At 42.8% G+C, this 23,737-nt stretch overlaps 1 long non-coding RNA gene and 1 pseudogene across 1 annotated transcript; one reads left to right on the top strand and one right to left on the bottom strand.

Moving 5' to 3' along the window:
* The first annotated feature begins 12,262 nt into the window (after positions 1-12,262).
* LOC104864221 lies at positions 12,263-23,279 on the top strand. Its single transcript, XR_780791.2, has 3 exons — positions 12,263-12,517; positions 12,658-12,712; positions 22,813-23,279. It is a non-coding gene; the product is annotated as an uncharacterized LOC104864221 (long non-coding RNA).
* Positions 14,163-16,180, bottom strand: LOC104864214 (annotated as a pseudogene).
* Positions 23,280-23,737: the final 458 nt, after the last annotated feature.

Genomic DNA, 23,737 nt, shown 5'->3' with positions numbered 1-23,737 from the left:
AGGGGGAGTACCTGCCCGCCCATCCTTGCCCTCTGGCCCTACCCGGTCCAGCTCCAACCTGGGAGGAGATAAGCATCAGGCCTGTCCCGACTTTGCCTCCCAGGATCTGACGACTTTGCCTCCGAGGATCTGACAGCACTTATCCTTGGGCCTGTTCACCACCCATACAGGAAGGTCCCAAGGGTCCCGAGGCTGTTGTGGGTCAGAGGTTGGGTTCAGAGCATTCTGTGCTGGGCTTCTTAGATCATTGCAATTGCCCCACCAGGTAGATAACTTTCCCATTTTGCAGATGGGAATGAGGCTTAGAAGGATGAAGGAACTTTAATCTTGTGCTGCTGCCAGGCTTACCACCAAGTGACAGCAGCAGTGTGGGAGAGCGGGTAAAAAGTATGTGTGAATCCATGTGTGTCTCTCTGCCTGTGTCAGGCACTATTTTAAGCTTTTCACTGTTTTATCTGACTTAATCTTCACTATAACCCAGTGAAGGTAATACTATTGTTATGCTCATCTTTACGGATAAAGAGATTCAAATGCAAAATGTTTCAGTTTATATCTAGATGTTCCCCAAAACACCATAGGTGGAGCTTTGGGGAGGTGACTGGATTACAGGGCTCATAGCAGATTTGCTTTTAGGAGGCAGGGCGTGGTTGGAAGAGGTGGGTCTTGGGTCATGGCCTGAGCAATTTATCTCCCTCAGCTTCTCCCTTACTCTGCTTCCGTCTGCATGCTGTGAGCGGCTGTCCTCCACCAAGCCCTTCTGCCGTGTTGCCCTGTCTTGGCCCCCGCCGGCTATGGAGTAAAAACTGCAAACTGTGAAACAAAATAAGTCTCTCCTCAAATTATAGATGTTGAGTATTTTTCCCATCGATTAAAAAGGTGATTAAGACACAGAGAGATTAAATAACTTATTGGAGGACACCATTATAAAGGAGGAGCCAGGATTTGCCCCCTTGAATGTATGTGTCTACGATATATGCATAGGGACCCTGGGGCTCAGATGTGTGCATTTGTGAACTCAGCTAAGCAGGTCTCTGTTGAAGTCCATGTGAACAAAGGGTTCTGAATATGTATAATAGGGGTCATCGGCCTCCAGGGACTCTGGACTCCTCCGCACTGCTCCCCACTGTCCCTCAGGGCCTGTCCAGCCTGGGACTGGCTTTGCAGGTCTCAGCATGAGTGGCCCCCTAGTCAGTCCAGCAACTGGGGACAAAGCATCTGAGGAGAGGGGTCCCTGGGTCAGGAGATCCAGGAGCAGGACTACAAAGGTGGCATTTGGAGAATCAGTCTGCATTTCATGTCTTGCCATGGTGACACTGAAGGAACAGTGGGTTTATACCTGGGGGAGACTTATCATAATGGCTCAAGAGCACAGGTCAGGAGGGAAGAAAATCCTAGAAGCAAAGGATTGAGGGGGCTCTGCACCCCCTGGGAGAGAAGCAGCTTGGACAGATGTTGTGTAGGACCACCTCAGCTGAGACTCAGACACTCGGTCCTCAACACAGATGGCCAGAGTGACCATCACGGCACACGGGAGTCTCCTTAGTTCAGAGAATGTTTGTCTGGTGTCTTGGGGGACTTGAGAATGGGGATGTGGTTCACACTGATTCTCATCTGAAGCTGAGGCAATCAAGATGGAGAGTGGTTTCCACACGTTCTTTCGGGACAAGAGTCCCTCACTCGCTTCCTAGGCCAGCACAGAAATGGATGATTCTGAGTTCTGGCTCAAGTTCCCCAAGGAGATTGCAAACCAATACAAACCAGCCTGGGTTGGGACAAGCCTCCCTCCATTCTTTTTCCCTACCTACCCATCCTTTAGGCCCCTACTCAACATGTGCAAAATCAAACTATCACCTGTTCTGTTCTCCAAAACCATCACACCTCCTAGATATCCAAGAAGGATCCAAGCCTCAACCCAGAACTCAAGCCCACACTTCTCTGGCTCCTTTGCTGACAACCCAGACCAACATAAAGGGATGCCCTGGAATATCTTTGAAATCCATTCCCTTCTTGAAACCTTATTGCCACCCCCATTACAGTGGGTTGCTGTAGTGGCCTCTGTAGTGGACTCATCTGCCTGACTTTGACTCCTCAGTCCACAGCTGCCAGAGATAGTTTTCTAAAACACAAATCCCCCTACAATGTTCCTCTGCCACTTGAAGCCCTTGTACTGTGCTCATTGCCTTCAGGCTACTAAAATTTATTCCTCTCCTCTTCCTTGCCCACAGAGTACACTTCTTGTTCTAAGACACCTACACTGAGTTGAACTTGTGTCCTTTCTCAAACTCCCTTGCAGCTAGGGATGGTCATATGACCCATTGTGGCCAATGAGATGAAATTAAAACTCACATATTGGGACCTGAGGAAAACTTGTTAAAGAAGCAGGCTTCCACTATGGAAAATAGCAGGGCAGCTCTTCAACAAACTCTTCAACAAATTAAAGATAGAATTACCAAATGAGTGAGCAAGTTCACCTCTGAGTACGTTCCCCAAAGAATTGCAAGCTGAGTCTTGAAGCAATCCTTGTACAGTCATCTTCACAGCAGCATTGTTCACATAAAGTAACCCGAGTATCTGCTAATGCATGACTGGATAAGCAAAATGTAGTGCATACAAACAATGGAACACCCAAACCCTCTTGTTACTTCCCTGAGTGCTTCAGTCGGATGTGGGTTGTCCCCCAAAGGGCTTAGTCCCCAGCTTGGTGCCATTGGGAGATGACAGAAACCTGAAGAGGGGAGGTCTTCCAGTCATGGGGGCCCCATCTTATTCCTCACTTTTACCTCTCAGTCAAGGGGTGAATGGCTTTACTCACCACATCCCCCCTTTCCATGATGTGCTGCCTGGCCACAGGCCTCAAAGCAAAAGGGTCAGCCAACCATGGTCAGAAACCTCCAAAATAAAACTTCTCTCTTTATCCGTTGATCATCTCAGGTTTGTGTTATAGTAACAGAAGTTTGACTAACATGCCAGGGCAGAAATTATAAGTAATGGTGAAATTCAGAGATGACTTTCCTTAGCTTCCTTTGACATATGAAGGCAAGTATCTCCTTCATCTGTTCAAATGCACTTAAACATGCCAGATTCCTTAACCTCCCTCTATATGGAGCTATGAAGATGTTCCTTACTCTCTAGCATAGCTAAGCACTCTATCTTTTCTTGTTTGTTTTGTTTTTGTTTTTGTTTTGAGACAGGGTGTTGCTATGTAGTCCAGGATAATTTCTTGAACTCACTATGTTCCAGGCTGAGCTTGAACTCACAGTGATCCTTCCTGCTTTAGCCTCCTAAGTGCTGGGATTATAAGCATGTGTCACCACGCCCAGCTTCAGCCATCTTTTAGAAAGCAGTTTAGAGACACTGGAATGCCTCACCTAAGTATGATACTCAATCTATTCATTTTATCTGTTTCTAAAAGAAAGATAAATCAGCCGGACATGGTGGTGCACACCTGTAATCCCAGCACTCAGGAGGCTGAGGCAGGAGGATCTCTGAGTTCAAGACCAGCCTGGGCTACATAGTGAGTTCCAGGTCAGTCTCAACTACTAGTGAGACCCTGTCTCAAAGAAAAAGAAAAAAAAGATAAATCATTCCTTGGCAGTGGCTGGCCTTAAGGTGCCACTGGGGAATTTTTTGAGGGTTGCTGTGGCACTTAACCAATATCTTGGTATTGGTCTCCCTTGGCCTGGCCTGGTTGGTACACATTACTTCTGGAGTACTTGTATTTTCAGGCCTCAAGTCCTTGAAGTCCCCAGCCCTGCACACTTGCTCAGGCCTCACGGGGCACCATCCAGAGTCACTCTCCAGCACAATCTAAAGAACCACATTTCCCCAGAGAACCAAAGCCAGTACACAGGGACCACCTCAGGCTTCTGCCTTCTAGCTTCCTCTTCCTGGGGATTGAGTCTTGGAACAGGATTCTGTTGTCTAGATCCACATATTCTTGGCTCAATGCATCTGGCAGGAAAACTAACAAGAGCAGTCTCAAGAAAGAAAAGGACTGACCTTCCAAGGAGGGTGTGTCTGGGAAGACCCCAGCCCAACCCTGCCACGTACACCACCAAATAACACGACAGTTGTAACCACACTCAGAATGGTCTCCCTCTGCCCCACTACCCCGCTTTCTCCCTGTTCACTCTCCTCCATTTCCATCCCCCTCTCCATCCCTGGTGGAGCCATGCAGCTTCCTCTCCCTTTCCTATTCCTTTTCCACTGGCCAGGTTGACAACAATCATCTCAAATTCAAAACAGGAACAAACTCAAACAGGAACCTGTTTCAATTTTCCCGTCTATGTGGACCTAGGCACTTGCACCTCTCTGCCCCCTCCTGGCAATCGGTGGGAATGCAGATCACGTGCCCGCTGTCCCTCTTTCCACTGGGCCCTGAGTAATTTACTTTGTTCCGTGAAACATTCTTGCTTCTAGAACACGATTGCTTTTTCATTCACCATACTGCCTGCTCCTGCTAGTCTCCTGGGTCCTTCTCTCCCAACACCTTAAAGTGGGAGAACCACAGAACCTAGTACTCATGGGCTTCTTCCCACACCCTTGGTCATTTTATCTAATCTGACAGCTTTAAATACCGTCTATGTGCTGAGAACTCTCCAGTTCAAATCTCCATCTGTGACTGTGACCTTGAGTATACCCAACCATGTAATCAATAAGGCCACTTAATCCAAATTTCCACCCCAGCTGGGTGTGGGGCACACTTCTAATTCCAGCACTCTGGGAGGCTGAGGCAGGAAGAGTGCAAATTCAAGCCTAGCCCTGGTAATTTAGTGAGACTGTTTCAAGATAAGAAAAATAGGGCCAGGGATTTAGTCCAGTGGTTGTGACGTCTGCCTCGCAAGCACAAGTTCCCAAATTTGATCCCAGGTACAGGAGAAGGAGAAGAAGAAGGAGAAGGAAGAATATAAACAAAAAGGGCTGGAGGTGTAGATCAGTGCAAAAACCCTGGATTCAATCCTTAGTCCCAGGAAAAACAAAATCTCCACCTCCCTTCCAATAAAACCAAACAAGCCATGCTGGATATAGTGCCACACACCAGCGATCCCAGCACTTGGGAGGCTGAGGCAGGAGGATCGCCATGAGTTTGAGGCCAGCCTAGCATACGTAGTGAGTTCAAGGCCAGTCTGAGCCACGTAAGGAGACCCTGTCTCAAAAAACCAAAAACCTAACAAACAAAAAACAAGCCATTGGCCCCACAGCCTTCCTCATCTCAAGTGATGGCAACTACATTCATGCAGCAGTGGAGACCAAAAACTTTGCAGTCATCCTCAATTTTTCACTTTCTTGCAAGACCCTCATCGGCAATCCTGTTGGCTCTATCTTTGTATCGGTCCAGACGGAGTGATCATTTACGGTCTCCATTGCTACCACCCCAATCCATGCCATTCCAGACCTGTATTAGTGAGCATCTTTACCTCTACTTTTGCACTCCACAGTTTACTTTCTGCACGACGGCTACAGGGAAACCCAGTCCCTCCTCTGCTTAGGATTCTCCGGGGTTGAAGCTGAGCCCTTACACAGATGTCTTAGGCCCTTCAGGACCTGGTCCTGTTCCATCCTCAGTTTCATCTCCTACTACTCTACCATTGCTTCCTCTACTCAATACTCTTTCCTATTTCTTAAATATGCCAGAAATGCTTGCTGCAGGGCTTTTTCAGTTGTTAGTCTTCTGATTGAGAAATTCTTCCCAGATGTGTCTATACAGTGTCTCATTCCCTACTTTCTCTAGACCTCTGTTCAAACGTGACCTTTCCAGGAAAGTCTTCCCAGATCACCTTATTTAGAGTGGTATGGACCAGCCCCAACCCGGCCATTCCAACATCCTTTGTTCTGTTTTTTGTTTGTTTTGCTTTTTTTTTTTTTTTTAATGCCGAGTGTTGAGCTCAGGACCTCACACATGCTAAGCACATGCTCTACTACTGAGCTACACCTGCAACCCTTGCTTGCTTATTTTCCTTTTTCACTTAGTTACCATCTGACGATATTGCATACTACTTGTTTGTGTGTTTATATTCTGTCTCCCTCCAAATCATTTAATTTACACTACAGTCACAATTTTGTTTTGTTCACTGCTTTGTTCTTGTCCAACAAATGTTTGTTGAATGAAGGGGTGGGTAAATGGATGAATGGAAGGGAACAGTAACTGAGGAGCACATGGATGAGAAAAAACGTTGTGATGTTATTTGTAGTAGATTTGTAAAGTACAGTTTTAGGTTCACAGCAAAACTGAGCAGAAGGTACAGAGATTCCCCATATACCACCTGTCCCTACACATGCACAGCCTGCAATCATTACCAACATCCCACGACATCCCAGAGTAGGATTATGTTTGTTACAATCACCAAACTCACAGGGACACATCATTTTAACAGTTGACATTAGGTTTCATTTTTTGTGTTGCGCATTCTGTGGGTTTTGATAAATCCATAATGGCACATATCCACCATTCTGGTACAGAGTAGTTTCATTTTCCTAAAAATCCTGTTTATCCCTCCCTTTCCATTTACTTCTGGTAACCACCGATCTTTTCATTGTCTTCACAATTCTGCCTCTTCCAGAATGCTATGCAGTTGGAATCAAATAGTATGGAGCCTTTTCAGATTAACTTCCTTCACTTAATAATATGCATTTAAGATTCTCATGGTTTTTTTCCCCCATGGCTTGATGGCTCACTTATTGTCAGTGCTGAATGATACTCCATTGTCTGGATCTTCACCACAGTATATTTATCCATTCACCTCCCAAAGGACACCTTGATTGTTTCCCAAGTTTTGGCACTTGAGAATAAAGCTGCTGTAAATATCCACATGCAGGTTTTTGTGTAGACAGAAGTTCTCAGTTCCCTTCACTAACTGTCAAGGAGTGTAATTTCTGAATCGTTTGGTAAGATTATATTTAATCGTGTAAGAAACTGACAAACTGTCTTCCAAAGTGGCTGTACCATTTTGCTCTCCCCCCAGCAATGAATGAGAGCCCTTGCTGTTCTACGTTCTTGCCAGCATTTGATGTTGTCAGTGTTCTGGATTTGGGGCATTCTAACAGGTGTGTACTGTTATCTTCTTTTAATTTGCAGAAAAAAACTTTCATAAGTTTATTTGCCCTATGTTTTCCTTACTTAGCTGTCTGTTAAGGTCTTTGGCCCATTTTTAAATTGGGTTATTTGTTTTCTTATTGTTGATCTTTGAGAGTTCTTTATATATTTTGGGGTTGCTAGTTCAAAGCCAGCCTGGCTACATAACAAGAAAAAAAGTGCTACCTGTTATTATTTGGAAGGTGGATCTTACTTTAAACCCTACGGGAAAAGAATATAGCAGCAAACATTAGTTTCTGTTGATCTCATTTGAGATAAGTATAGAAAATAATTGGCAAGCTTCCCAGCAGGAATAGAAGGAAATCGAAAGAGACCAGAAAAGTGGGATCTTAAACAGCTAGGAACAAGGACTGTTTCTCAACTCTATCAAATAAAAAGGAAAATGAGAAGGACTTTGATGGACAAAGGCCAATGAACATTTCATCCTTCTCACAAGGTTCAAGTCCAGTTTATGGTTGTTTCCTCCATTGATAAAAACCTTTGAATGGCTGGAGATGTCTCAAACCAAGGGCCCAAATCTGGGTGAGATATTCAATAATTCCTTTTAATTTGACAAAATGATTCTGGGGAAAGAGACTAAATGTGCAGCTTTCCCTTTAAAGCCTGATAAGTGTGATACCTTTCTCAATGAACTTCAGTGAACTCAATGAAGAGAAATTGGTGGGGTTGGGATGAGAAGGCAAGAAACATAGTGACTCTGAGAAGCACACCTAGAAAAAAAAGACTGTAGGTGGCCTCAGTGGACGGAGCTGACTGGAATCAAATAGATAAGGCTACTAAGTTTTAAGAGTGATGTGTTACCAAATTAGTATGCGTGTTCAGGAATAAAGATCCGTGACCCTTTGAGACTTATAAATGGGCCTCAGTTATGATGGGCAACAAATGGGCTAATGCCTTTTTCAGACAATAGAGAATAAAGAATCTTCCAGAAGGTAGAACCACAGGTTTGCAGAGAAAAAAGGACAAGGCTGTAGTCCCAGGACAGAAAATCAAGGCCAAAGCAAGGAACATGTCCATCTCTGCTCCTATAGGGAGGGAATGTGTTTATTTTGAGGGGAAGAAAAGCAAGCTGAATATTTGTTGATCAAGACAGATAGCAGTTGTGATTAGTACTGTTCTCCACATGTTTTGAGTTCTTTCTGGACAGCAAATAGGGTTACACATTCAAAGACATTCATTAGAAATCTACACAAAGCTGGGTGTGGTGGTACACATCTATAATAACACCACTTGGGGGGCTGAGGCAGGAGGATTGCCACAAGTTCAAGGCCAGCCTGGGATACATAGTGAGTTCAGGACCAGACTGAACTACAAAGGGAGACCCTGCCTCAAAAAACAAAAAAAACAAAAAAAGAAAGGAAGGAAGAAATCCATACAATATCATAAATATATACATAAAACACAACATCATATGGAAAAAGAACCAAAGCATTTTTATGTTCAAAATACAAACATACACAAAACAAAAACACATATCCTAGGAAGAGGAGTGGAAGAAGTTAAGATTGAACATGTTAAAGAAAAAAATGATTTGCAACACTCATCAAAGAAGGTAATAAAGACTCCATTTAACAGGTGCTTTGGTAATAGGTATAGGGACCGCTGCAGTAGGAGAGAGAGATTTGACCAAATTCTGATGCCAACAATGACAAGTGGACCCTTATAACCACAGAGTGGTTAGGGTGGGGTGGGGGTGGTGTCCATAAATGGAAAGTTACTAAGAGGAAACATGGGAGACAGAGGGATTCTTGCTAGACTGGCTCAGCAGAATTCTTACTGGAGGCAGGCCAGGAGGGTCAGATATCAATTTTCAGATTTTCACTGAACTGACCTTGTAGGACTCTTGCTCAAACTGGATTTTGTAAAGACAGAGAGAGAAGTCCATGTATGAGCCAGTTAAGCAGAAGACTCAGAGCTGAGTGAGTAAGTCCCTGTAGCTCTTGAGGTAAAAATTTAGGTGAATTGGGTGAGATCACTGCAAACAAAGATGGCTACAGAGCTGACCAAAAACTCACCCTAAACTTCATTATACTTTTATTATAATGCATTTCCCTAATAAAAATATTCTCTCAAAGTGGGGACATCACATTTCAAAGGACATTTTGGACCATGTGCAAACTCACACCTGCTCAGCAACTCTACCCTTTTTGAAGACCCCTGCCTCTTTTGAAAAAATTCCATAATAATCGACAACATTCCTCTGGAGCCTCATAGCAGTGGAGTCTTTTGTTAGAGGTGTCTTCGTGTCTTTAGAAGCCCATTCTCTGTCTGTCCAGTAGCCAACTTCTCTGTTTCTTTCCTGGGCTGCCTACATGAAAGCCAACTTTGTTTATTTTCTATAATAAACTTTCCCATTAAAGCTTCTGCCTGTAGAGTCATAATGTGCCTCTGTTTTAATTTCTATTATCACTGAAACAAGGACCCATGCTAGCCAATAATAGCACCAGAGGCTCACAAAAGCAAAAATAAATTAATGAAGGTGCCATTCAACGAATGGAGAAAGTACAGTGGAGAGATTCACATCCTTAATAGATTCTGCAGAGATTTGAAAAGTAATTTAGACACACACACACACACACACACACACACACACACACACACACACACACACACACACACACACACACACTCACACACACGCGCGCGCACACACAATGCAAAGAGCTTCAAAGAGAAGCAAAGGTGAAACAGAGAGTAACTAATTAAAGGTGTGCCCTGGGTCAACTGAGCTAGACATCCTCTCTCTGACTCCATAGAGCAGCGGGTGCAGTGCTGCACTACAGGATGAAGTCCTGATTAGCACTCCCTAACCAGACTGAGAATCTGCCTGAGAAGGAGTCCTAGTTAGGTCTTGAGATGAGCGAACAGATTAGGCCCAAGACAATTCAGAAAATACAAAGTATAAGTGGAGGAAAGGAAGGAAGGGAAAAGAAAGGTAGCCTCACCCATGACTGAAATGAAGCACTTATCCCTAGAGTAAAGCCTCCCTCTGTCCTATTACTTAGCAACTGTGAGAACTTATTTGACTGTTCCTGGCCTTCCTACACTGATAGCCCTTCATCAATCTTGAGTCAAGGAAAGCAGTTAGTTGTGAAACTTTAGCTTCCACTGTTCAGAATGGATGTAGTTATCTATCATCTTGGTTTTGCCTTTATGAAATATAAAGGGACAACTAGGAATCAGTAGTGATTTTAGGGAGCCCCACAGCCTGGAGTGAAGAACCAAGATGAATGAATAGGACATAGAGTTAATTCAGGAAATAAGAACTTTCCGGAAAGGAATGGAGTAAAGGTTGTTGGTACAAGCCCAAGCTGGTGTTGTCTCTGTCTTTTTTATGGCCATAAAGCTTTCTGGGAGAAGGGGTTTATGGCAGTTTTCATTTCTACAAGTTTCTGCTTTTCAGCGGAAGAAAGTTCTGGGAAGGCTTCTTTATACGTCTGTTACATCACAAATGCTGTCAGTGCAAAAACAATTGTGTGCCAAAGAGGCATATTTTTATCTTTTATACGAAAACAATATATAATTTTTATAAGAATTAAAAAAAAAAACCCTACCTCTCCTTTACCTCTCCTGCGCTCTCACAGCAATCCTCAGGCATGCCATAGTATTTTAAAAGCAAAAGCTTTCACACTTTCAAGGAAAATGAAATTTTCACAACAGCCATACCAGTAATTTCCAAACTTGACAGTGCATCAGAATTACCTGGATACTTTTGAAAGGGGTTCTGTGGATTGACTCTAGGGTCTTGTACCTGCCAAGTATACAACTCTGGCACTGAGCTATACCCACAGGGCTCTGGGTGCATTTTTGAAAATACGTACAGATTTTCTAGCTTCTCAGACTTAGTTGACTACAGTCTCAAAAATCTGGCCACTGTATATGCAAACATAAGAAAAACATCGTGATACAACTATGCTCTGGCTTGGCTGGCTCTCAGTCAGATCATGTCCATGCCCGTGCCCTTAGCAATCTCTGTTTTTTTCCTCTTATGACACAACGATGCTGCTAACAGATCTGCTTTCTTTTTGAGTCTCGGGTCAGCCTCCCACTTGGTCTTCAGTCATGGTTAATGTACACTTTGTGGCCGCCTCTAAGAACTGGGTTGAATTTATGCCAGCAAAACCCTCTGACTTCCGTAGTTTGCACCTGATGTCTCCCTAGGCCTGCCCCACAAAGGCAGGATTTACTAGAAGCTGATTCTCAGCAGTCTCAGGGCTAAAGAGATTATAGAGCCAGAAAACTTTACAAAGTCTCTCATGAAATTGGCTGGGACTTTTTATCAGTTCCCTGGAGAATCTCTGAGATTTTTCTCATATTTATTGCTTTCTTTTTGCCATCTTTCAGTCCCTGTAAGAGGGCCCTGCAGTACCTCAGCAAATGCTGTAGCTGAACTTCATCATTTAGATCTCAATTAAGGTCTGCCTGTGGAGACTGACCCTGTGTATATGCTTGAACATTTTTTTTGTTTTTTGTGGTACCGGGGATCAAACTCGGGTCCTTGCACTTGCGAGGCAGGCCACAGAAATGCTGAGCTAAATCCCTGGCCTTAGGCTTGAACATTTAATACTTCTGCTGGGGTATTATTTTCCAACTAGCAGAGTCACTCTCTGATGCACCCCAGTGCTAAAAAGTGTCAGGAGGAGCTGTTTACAATTTGGTCAGTTTGGACTATGTGTCTGGAAGATGGGCTGCACCAAATCTATGAGGGTTTGGGGCTTTTCCATATAGGGGCTTTTCCATATACTGTGTTTTCTGTTTAGGAGGTCACTGGTTGAGAAGGGCTGGTAGACAAAATTCCTTGTCCCCCTTGGATTTGGCCTTCTATATCATAATAGATGTGTTCGGTAAAAAGAGCCAAAAACCAGGACCAGACCAGGACCATAGCAAGGCTTTATTACGGGGACGGTCCGCCGGCCCGTCTCCAAACAGAGAAGAGAAAGCAACATAGCAGCACAGGGAGCTTCTTTTATAGGAGCCGGGTGGGGTTAGCCTGAGCGGTAGTGGTTGAGGACGGTAGTATTAAGAGATTGGAGGAGCCTGTGACATCACTAGGAGGGGCTTGTGACATCACTAGCTGCTTGGAGGTAGCAAGTATCAGGTTACTCTTTTGGCAGGAGAAGAGGCACAATGTGAACAAGAAGCCTGTCCTTTGTTGGGAGAAGCCATATTTTAACATGGAGGCTGCTATCCCATGTGGCAGCCATCTTAAAGCAAGGGAAATCTAACAAGATGGATCCTCTTAGTTTCTCAGAGGGGCATCTGTAAAGCCCTTGTTAGGCCTGATAAGAGGCAGTTCACTTGATTGTCTGGGCCTTTCCCACTTTTCCCTTGGGGCACTAACTCTGGCCTTTTCTCCTCAGGTGGGGTTCAGGGCTCCCTGTCATCTGATCCTGCTTCCCTGTGAGCTTGCCTCTGCAAAGGCAGGTAAATTGGAGTGTAAGGGGGTGGGATCTCTGCCTCTTCTGGAAGTTCTTGCAGAACCAGCTTTTTTGGTCCTTTTTGCTGCCTTTCTTTTGTTGTTGAGCCTTCCAGTAAGGCTGATTTCTCTCTCTATTTTGCCTTAGGTATGGCTCAGCTATGAGAGTCTTGCAATATGCCTTCAAGCAGGGTTGTAATCAGGTGGGTTGAGTCTGGGCTATATTTAAGCAGGAGTCAATGTAGGGAAACTGATCCGGGTGCCCTGGCCATTCTCTGTTCCCAGTTACTATCCTATGCACATGCCCAAACAGGTGCTCCTACCAACTGTCCCCTCTGCTAGCCACCCAGCATCAAAGGAAGGCCAATCTATTTCACAGAATTCTCAACCTATGGGGGATCAACTTTATTCCATGGTCCTCCATATGGCCTCTTCTAAAGTTATTTAACATGCGTTCTAATGGGGTGGGTTTTGATGCTTGTCCTCCCATTACTACCCTGTTGCAGAGAAAATCACTCTCTTAAGCACGTTTACTTCAGGCTAGTTAGACCATGCCCCTCACAGTTTTTAGGTGCCATTTAGCTTAGGTGTCATATAAACCTGACTTGGACTCCGCAACGTACCTCTGTACAATGTACCATTTGTACAATGGTCGTGGGGTACTTCCATAAGCTTTATGCAGATTGCCACTAGTCCCAATCACCCCTACACTTGCCTGGAGCATACAGTCTGTGCTAAGAGACTTGTGGCTCTATACACTACACGTCAGTATGTACTGAACAAATGGTTCCCCTATCCTACCTTTCCAACCTAGGTGTACATTTCATCCAATTCACCCTGAGACAACTCTGCACACCCCTTTGCCAGCCACTCTTGCTGTGGGCCTCTCCTGATCCTCTTGTAGATTTTGTCTGACTCCCCCTGAGTCTGACTACTTGGTACATCCCGGTGATCAGTCTCCCTTTTTGCCCTAATGGGACGGCTTACCCTTGGGGCCCAAAATCTTACCGTGGCCCTGTAGCATGTTGTTCCAGAATTGTCCCAAATCCCTTCAGATTCTGTTGCACTAGCAGGGGGAAGGTCACCTGGCTATGGGAGGGCCGATTCCTCTCCAAGCTCAAGTTTCACCTGGTAGCACTATAAGTCTTAGAACTCCTGCAGCTTGGAGCCCTTCTGGGCCTGCAGGCAAAGGAGAAAGCAAATCTGTCATCTCTGGTCCTTTCATGGTCATCAGAAATATTGCAGTATCTAAGAGACAGGAGAGGCCACTGGGAAAATGGAGGATTTTATTTCAGGACTGACTTCAGCCAGACTTGTGCCAAAAGGGCTGAGCCCAGAACAAAGGAGAAGCTTCAGTTTTTATACATTTGTTGAAGGGGTTGGCACAACAGGACAAAGACAATTATTTATTTAGTGATAGCTTAACAGCTTAACCATGAAAGAATACAAGCATAAGGAATTCCAGGAGGTCATAGACCTTATTTACAGAAACACGGACCCAAGGGAGGAAAATCATTAAGTCTGTTTATATATTTTCATATGTTCAGTTTACATACAAAAAGTTTGTTTTCACATACATAAAAATCCAAATATTATAAATGACAAACCCTTCCCCACCTCTCAAATATACAAAGAGCTTCACAAATATACAATTTAAATTGGTTTAATCTTGAAATGTAATCCAATGAGACTGAAAACTAAACATTTCAAGTGTTGTACCAAATAGTAAAATACTCGAAGGCCTTCAGGATCCCTAAAATTTAAATAGGTAAAAGTTAGATTTTTGGTCCTAATGAAATATAATTTTATAAATTCCAACAATAAAATTGAAACCCTGTAAACAATTAACTTCATGGAATTTAGGAGAAAGGATTGCTACCGAACTAAACCAGCTGAATGATTTAACACCTCTAACTGTTCTGTAAGGAAAGGGGTTTATCATCGGTATTTATTTTCATATTTAATGTGTTTGTCTCCTTATAGAAAGTAAGCTATGCATCACAAAAATGTAGAATGAAAAAAATAAAGTACTCATGATAATTCTGTAATTCTACCACCCTAAGTACTAACAAAAAACATTTTGGTGCTCTTTTTTTCCCTGCATGACGAAAATCATTCTCTATGGCATTATTTTTATCATAGCATTAAAAAAAAACACATCACTGATAATTTTAATTTAACCAGTCTATCCCTGTTACACGTATGGATTATTTGCAGTTATGAATAATGCTTCAGTGATCATCTTCATGCATAATAAGGCTTTGCTAATATTTGAGGATATATGCTTGAAATAGATGCTTGCATGAGATTACTACAGCAAAGATGAATGGAAAATGTTAAAGGTTTCAGATGCATGTTCCCAATTGCTTTTCAAAAAAGCAGTATGACCAATGAATGCCATATATACTCAGCAACACTAAGAAAACTAATAGTTTAAAAGCAAATGGTTGCTCTTTGAGAAGACAGCCTTTTGTGTCCTTAGATATTTTACATTCATTCTTTTGTCTTTTCCCCTACTAAGCACTTACATAAAACATCTATCATGTAGAAGGTACCATGATAATTCTGAAGACACACAAAACTTCTCATGAAGCTCACCTTTGAAACTAGTGAATCAAGCCAGGCATGGTACTGCTGGTCTGTAATCCCAGCACTCTGTCAGGCCAAGGCAGGAAGGGGTTGTAAGTGCAGGCCCAGTCTGGGCAACTTAGCAAAACCGTGTCTCAAAATTTTTTAAATTTAAAAAGGGCTGAGGATGTAGCTTGGTGCAAAGGTCACAGGTTCAATCCCTCGTAAGGGGGCCAGGGGACATTTTTGAAGGAAAGAGGAAGAAAGGGCTTGGATGAATGGCGACGCTATGCACTTAAGTAGCTCAAAGGAGACACAGAACAAGGGAGACACAACTAAAATAATACTGTACTGGATTTTTGCCACTTTTTCAAGTATTAAAACACAGAAAAGAGAAGAGCAATATGATATGGAGCTGATAAGGCTGGTATAAGTCAATAAGAATTTTCTTTAAATTTTGTGACACTATCCAGACTTCTATACAACATAGCTAATGAAGACTGAGCATTATTATGGATAATGTGTGATTATAGATAATTATAGAATAGATCATGATGGGCATAATTTTGGATGAAGATGCTTCTTTGGTAGTCAGTAAAAGATCCTGCTAGCTTCTCTAATAGACAAGACAATGAGTCTTTAAGGACATAAAAATCAGAATCAGATCTGCCATGGACACCATTACTCACAAACTAATTATAGTTCTAGGCTAATTCTCTAATAAATTATGTCAACTTAGCCAAATGTTTCAACATACTTTGACTGATTGACATTCATAAGGGAACCTATCTTTGATGTACTAAAAGAAATATATTCATCTCCAATTACAATTTCTAGCTCCTGCCAGCCACCTCTGTCCGGGGGTGGCCACCGAGTGCCTTCTTCTTTTGAAATCTCACTGTCATCAGTTATTCTCTTCAGCTGTTCAATTACACTCTTGTGGACATATGCCTCTTTTCTGATCATGACATTATCTTCATAATCGCTATTGTTGACATATCTAAGCTTCCATCCATTCGAAACTTGAACTCTAGAAACTCATGTCCAAACCTTCCCTTGTGCCCTACGTAGTAGTGTAGGCAGAAATCATTAGCCATAGACATTTCTGTTCCCTGGAAATGCACTAAGAGCCCAGCCAATATGCTACCCGGTGCCTGGAAGTGACCAGTGTTGCCCATTTTTGAGGCCTGCTGAACAAGAAGGTTTAAGGCTCTTGCTATGTCATTGGTGATACGCTCAAGTATAGCTTGTAACCTTATGGGCAGTGAGCATGTAAACTGGGGTTCAATATCACCACATACCATCTTCTGCCAAGGTGACCTGGCCACCTATTGAATAATCCTTTCTGGGTGTTATTCATCATCCTTCCAATCCCCTACTTTTACTGCTCTTCTGACAGTTTCTCCATAAACAAGGTATCTCAAGGGATTGGTCCTTATTTGAAGAGGATTAGAAAGATGGCCTAATTGTTCCTAGTATGCGTGCCCATGACCATTTATTTGGCAGTCACTGATAGGCCCATAATCCACAGATCCATTAGAGGCTGGGGGGTGACTTCCAGTCATTTGGAGCCTCTAATTGGTACCAAAAGTGGTTTAAAGAGGGAAAATGAGAAAATGGATTAGAGAGTGTTGGATATGTCCAATTTTGTTTTCCCCATCATAAGGTTTTTCCCAGAGTTTTAATGTAATACCGTTGCCCTACATAAATCAGTTCTTCTACTGTTGTCAGTGGAAGCTTTTCCCCAGTGAGCAGTGCAGAACCTTCCTATGATGGAAGTCTTAAATACCAAATGCTCAGCATTTGAGTGAGGTGAGTTGACAGTAGGGTAAAGTTGTCCCCGGGCAACAGTTCTCTTGCTTCCCATGGGCCATTGGTCTCCCATGTTAGTTCACTTCCAGATATAGTACAAGGTGACATTCAGATTTTAGGCTATGTTTTTAGCCATCTTGGTGAACAAGTTTCTGGCTAAGGCTAAGTGCTCTGGGAGATGTTTATAGAGTGAGTCAAAGACCCAGAACAACTGAGCCAAGTGGATTTGAGTCTTCTTGACAATAAATATATGAGGAGGCTGATGTCCCAAACCCAAGTATCAACATCATAGTGTAGCCCATGGCTCATTCAGGCAAATCTGTTTGTAGCTTGGTAAAATTGATTGGATTATAGGCCCCGACTTGACAATCTGGCCTGAAGGATCCCCTTGCAAAACAGGCCGCTTCTTGCCCCAAGGTTAGGGTGCCTGAGATAAAAATTTTCAGGTTCCAACCAACAGCCCAGGTTATGCAGTTTAGGCAAAAGCAATCCTGCCATAATTTAGGTGGAAATTGATAACAGCTGGTCCTTCTTCACAATCCACATAATATAGGATAATCTTTGTAATATTTTTCCATGACAATTTCATATATGAGGTTACTCTTGTTGCTCTTGGTTCAAATATGTTGCTTGATGAGCATCAAAGTCTAGAGAGGTGGCCCCTTTATGATTTGATGATACCTTAGTTTTGTTTAAAAGGCTACCATCAGCTATCTCCTTTTCCCCAGCATAGACTTTAAACCAGGTTTCCTAAGGGGGAACTTTGGGGTCATTAACAGACATAAGGCTGACTAGTTCCTGGGTCACAGACTGACTAGGTTGTTTGGTTATGAGTGCAAGTCCTCCCCCAGTGTGTCCTCATATGCTAATGGTCGGTATGGTATAACAAGGTCTTAGTTACAGTGTTTCATGACCAGATAGTATAAATACAATAATTACATTATTTGAGATTTCCCTACTACTAAGGGAAGAAAGAGAATTACAATGAAAAGAATAAGGAACTTTTATTGTTATTATATCTCCATATTGCACCTCAAGTTTTGGCCATTTATAGACTGGTCAGCTTCCAAGGTGACCATGGCAGGGTTGCTGCTTCCTTGGGCTTCTGCCATGCATAGATTAGTCAGGGTGACTGAAGCAGGGCTACCATTTTCAGTGGCAACTTGGTCTCACCTCAGGATCAGTCAGCTCAGATGGTCTGGATCCTGTTGACTGGTCTACTTGACTTAGGCTGCCAGTTTTAGCTGACTGTGTTGGATCTAAGGCACAGTCTCTGCAACTTTAACAGCAGTGGGATTAGACAAAATTGCAACATAGGGCCCATCCCATACCGGTCCTAAGGTGGGGGCCAGGGATTTAGCTCAGTGGTTCCACCACCTGCCTTGCAAGTGCAAGGACCTGAGTTCATTCCCCTGTACCAAACAAACAACAAACAAACAAACAACAACAATAACAAGAAACCAAGGTGGTTGGCTCCATTTTTTTTTTTTTAACCCAGAGTCCCTGGCTTTGAAGGGATTTATTGGGTCTACCAGACTTACAGGCATTCTCTCTTGTACCCAGCCATGAGTGTCTTGCGTGGCTATTTTCAAAGCCTATATATGTCTTAGGGATAATTTTTCTAGTTTATAGAGATCATACTTAATTTGACCTATGATTGGGGGTGGCCCGCTGAATGTTTGTGTGGTGGGAGTGCACTGGACTCAGAGGAGGACCTGATCCCATCTCTTGGCAATATCTTTTAGCAGTTGTTTGAATATCCAGTTTATGTCCTCCGCTTTTTTTTTTCTCTGTGGCCAGTAAACTGTGTAAAGCTTTTATTTTATTTTTAACATCTGTGTGAGCTCCTGGACCATCTCAGCTATGAATGCTGGTCTATTGTCTGACCCCCAAGGTCAGGGATAGTCCGAATCTTGAGATGATGTCTCTTAAATACTGCAATAGGATGATTTTACTACTTTTAACTTTGTTGAGACTTGTTTTATAGCCTGTGCCACATCTTAGTGGCTGCTATATGCACTTGGAAAGAATGCATATTCTGCCACTACTGGGTAGAGAAGGCAATTATACAGATCTTCTGTAACCTTACAAATTTCTATCTACTTCAATTAATCACAGAACAAAAAGTGTTAAAATAGCCAACTAAAAATGTGGACTTGTCTATTTTTGCTTTTTGGTGTTTTCTTTGTATATTATGACTGTTTTCATGTATAGCACTACTTTTCAGATTATGTATTCCTGGTGAGTCAAATACATTGTCATTGTGTAATACCTCTATTATTTATAGATAATATCTTCCTAAAATATATTTTGATGTTAATATAGCCATCCCAGCTTTCCTTTAATTTCTGGCTGGACAGGATACTTTTTTGTTTTGTCCTGTTTTGTTTTACCTTAAATCTATTTGTGACTTCATGTTTGAAATTGCGTTCTCATAGATAACATATTGTTCAGTCCTTTTTTTGTTTTTTCTTTATTGTACATTTTAGATATACCTAATGATAACATTCATCATAGAGAATTTGTACTTATACATGATGTAACTTGCTTCTTTGTTTTTTCCCATTTTCTTTCCCTTCCCTCAGCCCTTTTCCCCCTTATTTACAAAAGCTTTGTTTCCATTTTTTCCTTCTATTCTTTTTTTCTTGTCCCTTCCTTCCTCCCCCCTCCCTCCTTGTTCTTCTTCTCATTTAAACATTTTCTTCCCATTTCCCAATATCTAGTATACATTTTGGTTCTTATTTACACTTTCAGTTTTTCACACTAGAGAAACAGCTGAGTATTCAAACATGTATGTTTGATTTGTTTCACTCAAGAGTATGGTCTCAAGGTGCATCCATTTAGCTAAAAATGTCTCAAGCTAGCTATATCAATTATAACCATTAATGTTAATGGTCTCAATTCACAAATCAAAAGAAACAGTCTGGCAGAATGCACCAAGAAGCAAGATCAAACAATATGTTGCATATAAGAAACACATTTAATTAAAAAACAAATTCAAAGACTGAAATTAAAAGGGCGGAAAATACTATTTCATATGACAGGAACCCAGAAAAAAGCAGGGATAGTTATTCTATTTGCAGACAAAGTGGATTTCAAGCCAAGACTGATAGAGAGGTTATAGTTATGCACCATCCTGCCTGGCTGTTGAGTCTTTTTTTAAAAAAAAAATCCCATTTGGTAATCTCTGCCTATTAACTGGACTGTATAAATGTGTCAAAACATCAAATTGTATACTTTAAATATATAGTTTTGTATGTCAATGATATCTTTTTTTTTGGTACTGGGGATCGAACTTGGGACCTTACACTTCCAAGGCAGGTGGCAGAACCATTCAGCTAAATCCCCGGCCCTATGTCAGTTATATCTTAATGAACCTGTTGGCAATATTTACTGATATTATATGCTGCTTACCTATGTTAGTCACTGGGAAATTCAGTAGTAAATATATCCTTGCCTAGGTCACTGATGAGAGGACCTCAAGTCTCACATCTCATACGTAACTTTATAATACCGGGGAGAAAGAGATTGATTCTCTTTCCTAATATTTAATCCACTATTTTCCCAGGGTCTCTGGATAGCCTGCCTTGAGTCTGATGAGCACCTGAAATGAAGAGTAGAGACAGGAGCTTGCTCCAGTGGAGTGGTCTGTTTAGAGCCACACTGTAGAGCAAAGCTTTCTCAGAACACTGCAGCAATATCCAGCTACCAACCTGATGATTATCAGAAAGGAGTTTCCCAGCTGTGGGAAAGAGATCAGTGAACTAGATAGCATCTAGGGCATTCAGACAGTAGCCAGACTATGGCAAATTCTCTCCTCTGAAGCCAAAACCCAGAACCAGAACCTCCTTAAAATGCCATGTGGCCTGGTGTGATGGCATATACCTGTAATCCCAGCAGTTTGGGAGGTTGAGGCAGGAGGATCACAAGTTCTAGCCTAACATGGGCAACTTAACAATTTAGCAAGACCCTATCCCCAAATAAAAAATAAGAAGGACTGGGATATATAGCTCTCTGAGAAGTCCCAGGATTCAAGTACTACAAAAAATAGCTAGATTAAATGAAATTTTTAAAAAACCAAACTACTATGTGGGGCAATTTGACTGATTCTGGCATAATTATTTCTCCATGCACCTTCAGGGTTAAAAGCTGTCACACACCAGGCCTCACTGTACTTTTGTTATCTGATAGAGGCAACACCTGGGACAGGTTCCAAAGTCTCCAAACCATCTGTATTGGCATCACTGAGGAACATGGAAATGCAGATTTTTTTTTCAGGCCTCATCCAAGAGTCACTGAGTCAATCAGAAACTCTGGAGGTGGGGTTTGGCCATCTGTCTTTTCATAAACCTTGTGATTCTGCTGCACAAATTTCAAACAACACTACCCAGGTTGAGCACCTACTCTCAATATTGGCTCGCTGTTAGAGTCAGCTGGGAAATCTTAACAATATATCGATTCTCCCTTCCAGAGATTCTGATTTAATTGATGAGGCTTAGGGATTGGGATTTTTAAAAGTTCCCCAGATGGTCTAATGTGTATCAAAGCATGACCTACCACCCATTTAGAGCACGTTAGAGAGGATTACTCTGACCCAGGCTGGGTTCCACTTTGGATAATAAAACTGTAGTCTCCATGCCTGGGACCTAGACATCGGTGTACATATCTTGTTAGTACTGGTATTTTTTTTTTCTAGCTCCCCAGATGATTGTAATGTGTTACCACAGAGCATCATTTCATTGTTGGAACAATCACAGCTTCCCTTTACTTCTCCCCTTGGGCCTGGGAGTGTTTTCTGGTAAACAATTCTGGCAGACAGACTTGAGTAGGCTTGAGCCCTGCCATTACAGAGAGCAGGTGTTGGGTTCTGTTTCTCTGTGATGCCCTAACGTTTCTAGGGGTAGTGCGAGAATTGTGCCTTTCATGTACTGCCAGTGACTCCGACTAGACGGGTCTGCCAAATTTAGGGGCCAAGTGTCAGCAAGCTTGTTATCACAAGATCATGTTCTCCAACACCACCTTTGTACGGGGGCTGTTTTGATTTTCACGTGCCCGTCCTTGGGCAGGGATTAAAAGGGTGTTAAGTATTAACCCCTAATACCCAATCCCAGCCAGGAGAGAGCCTAAATCAGCTATTGCATTGCTCTGCCCTATCTCTGCATTGGTCACCAGAGTTGAGGTGATAGCTAGGGTACTTCCTAAAAGATAAGCATCCCAAACTTCTGACCAGGAGGTGAACCAGCATTGTGCTTACCTGAGAAGGCCTTGAATGGAACCTCCTTTATCCTCAAGATTCCTGATCCCTGTAAGAGATTGTCTACCCCTAGACGGTGACTCAGCTATCCTCAGCATCTTCCTTTTGGGGTCCCAAGGATGTAGCTTCAAATTCTGCCTTTATTCCCTGTCATGTTGGGCTTGGGAACAAAACATTATCCTTTTTGATCCTGGGTACCTTGTTTATAAAATGGGGTTGTTGTGATAATTGAGGGATACCGAGTGTGGAGACTATCTAAACTGTGAAAAACTGCAACACACAAGAGGTTGTTACAACAAGCTCCTCTTCTAGAGAAGGGAGGATGTTGGATGTGGAGACATATAAAATTAACCATCATCCAAGTGTTGGTAGCCGTCCCCCCCCCGCCGAGACAGGGTCTTGCTATGGAGTCCAGGCTGGCCTTGAACTCACCGTGTAGCCCTGAATAGCCTCGAACTTGTGGTGATCCTCCTGCCTCAGCCTTCTGAGTGCTGGAATTACAACCTTGCACCACCACAGCTGGCTGTAGCAGTTTTTAATGTACAGCCAGGAGGAGGAAGCATTGCAGGCTGGCCACGTGGCGATCGCTGGAGTCCCCTGAAGTGGAGCGAGAGTTGGTTCTCTTTTACCATCCACCACATTGATCACTGTTCTTTGTGCTTCATTCAGCTTCCACGTGAGATGCAGGCAGCCCACCGTGGCTTCAGGGAAGGGTTCCTGCCCCTTCCCTTCCTCTCCCACCTAAGGGAGCCCTCTCTAAATTCTTTGCAACACACCTGGCAGAAGCTGACACGTAAAGGATGAGCAGTGCCCAAGTGAAGAGGATGGAGACTTGGCCATACTGGACAAATACAAGAAAATCCACAGAGGTCCTTCCTCATGCAAGCAGCAGCGAAGCAATCATGAGAATTGAAGTGGAATGTGATGTGGAATGAGGCTGCAGCTGGAAGTGGTAGCAACTCCGAACCATTCACTTTCAAGGGACCACTGAGATCTGGGCAATGCAGCCACCAGCAGTGACCACAGTTAACAACATCAATAAAAGTAAATGTTCCGGGCCACATTATAGCCCAGGAATTTCATATAATCCTGGGAAAATAATGAGGAAGGTTCATAATGACCAAAATAGAATTTCTTGTCCCATTAGCAGAAGAGTACTCAGAAAATTTGATGTAGAGGGAAGCAATGAGACCTTTCTTGCACCATTGTAGCTAAGACCATGGTAACTGCAAATTTATAATCACATAGGAAAGAGGATAGATTGAGTACTAAGGTCTGAGATTGTGAATTTAAAGTGAAGTCACTCTACATGTCTATTTTTTCTCTCTCTCTGGTACTGGGGATTGAACTCAGGACCTTGCGTCTACCTGTTCAATTTCTCTGGCAACAGTCAGGTGCTCAGGCACGAGTACTGTCCTTCCTGGTGGTAGTGCTCAGCCAGGTTGTGGCTCTCCCAGGGAAATACTGGTGACTGAGGTGGGCAAAGGAATTGTCCTAATGATGCTTCAACAGTTCAAAACTGGGCCAGGAAGGAAATGAAGAATGAACAAAAAGAAGGTGAATTTGTAGTTGGTGAATTTGTAGATCAGCAGTC

This window comes from Fukomys damarensis, unplaced genomic scaffold, assembly GCF_012274545.1.
Source record: "Fukomys damarensis isolate Sample0158 unplaced genomic scaffold, DMR_v1.0_HiC HiC_scaffold_25, whole genome shotgun sequence".
NCBI lineage: Eukaryota > Metazoa > Chordata > Mammalia > Rodentia > Bathyergidae > Fukomys > Fukomys damarensis.
The sequence above is the reverse complement of the archived record's forward strand: the minus strand, read 5'-3'. Positions and strand labels throughout refer to the sequence as shown.